General features: G+C 34.1%; 1 non-coding gene across 1 annotated transcript; it reads left to right on the forward strand.

Moving 5' to 3' along the window:
• Positions 1 to 504: 504 nt before the first annotated feature.
• Positions 505 to 578, forward strand: TRNAN-GUU (transfer RNA asparagine (anticodon GUU)). The gene has a single exon. It is a non-coding gene; the product is annotated as a tRNA-Asn (tRNA).
• Positions 579 to 976: the final 398 nt, after the last annotated feature.

The following is a 976-nucleotide window of genomic DNA, read 5'->3' on the forward strand; positions in this document are numbered from 1 at the left end:
TAATGCCCAACTCCCTGTCATATTCCCTTTTATCTCATTATATTTCTGATATTCCTAAGTATACCCACAAATTTATAACACATATTTTAAGTGCTAGCAAATGCCATATAGCTTTATATTGAAAAAACTCAGTTCCACCATTCTCTATCTTTATTATAAATACAATTTGGCACATCTATCATTGTGAATACATCACCAGAATTTTTCATAACACTGCAAATAAGTTCTCATATACTTGGATCCTTGGACTAACTGAAATCCCCCTATTTCAACCCTTTTATAACAGGATTGATTCGCCCCCATCATGACTAAGATATTTTCACACCCTGACAAAATTCTCAATTCACAGGGTATAATCCTGTTATTTCTTACTTTGCACAAGTTCATATTATAGTGTCCATTTGTAAGAAATGATCCATGTTAGAAACTTTTAAGTAGTTTAAGTTCAGTTCTGCTGGTTCATCTTCGCTTACTGATAATATCCATTAGAAAGCACTTTCATGTGTCTCTGTGGCGCAATTGGTTAGCGCGTTCGGCTGTTATCTGAAAGGTTGGTGGTTCAAGCCCACCCAGGGACGTGTGTAGTATTTGTTATTATGTGGCTGGAGGATTATATTTTTGACAAAATTTCCATGGCATTTGTCATCATTTTACCTCAATACACAAACTTACATGGAAATTAACAGCTATGACTTTACTAACTCTACATCCATGGCTTTCCAGCTAGTGTTAGATAATACTAGAAAGAACTTTACAAATTGAAAACAATTGATCAGTTCTAAGAAGATATAGAGAATAAGCTAAAAATTCACAGTGACTTTTATCCAGAAGAATAAGAAAAATTTATTAATATATACCAGATACTGGGATCCACTGGGTTAATTCTGAGAAGTGGATTCAATTATTTAAAAAGGGGGTAAGTTACCTTGCAAATGTCTAGTAATACCAGTTACAGCAGTTGAAATTGGACCCCTAG

The sequence above is a fragment of the Taudactylus pleione genome, unplaced genomic scaffold, assembly GCF_031769625.1.
Source record: "Taudactylus pleione unplaced genomic scaffold, aTauple2 ptg001569l, whole genome shotgun sequence".
In the NCBI taxonomy this organism is placed as follows: domain Eukaryota; kingdom Metazoa; phylum Chordata; class Amphibia; order Anura; family Myobatrachidae; genus Taudactylus; species Taudactylus pleione.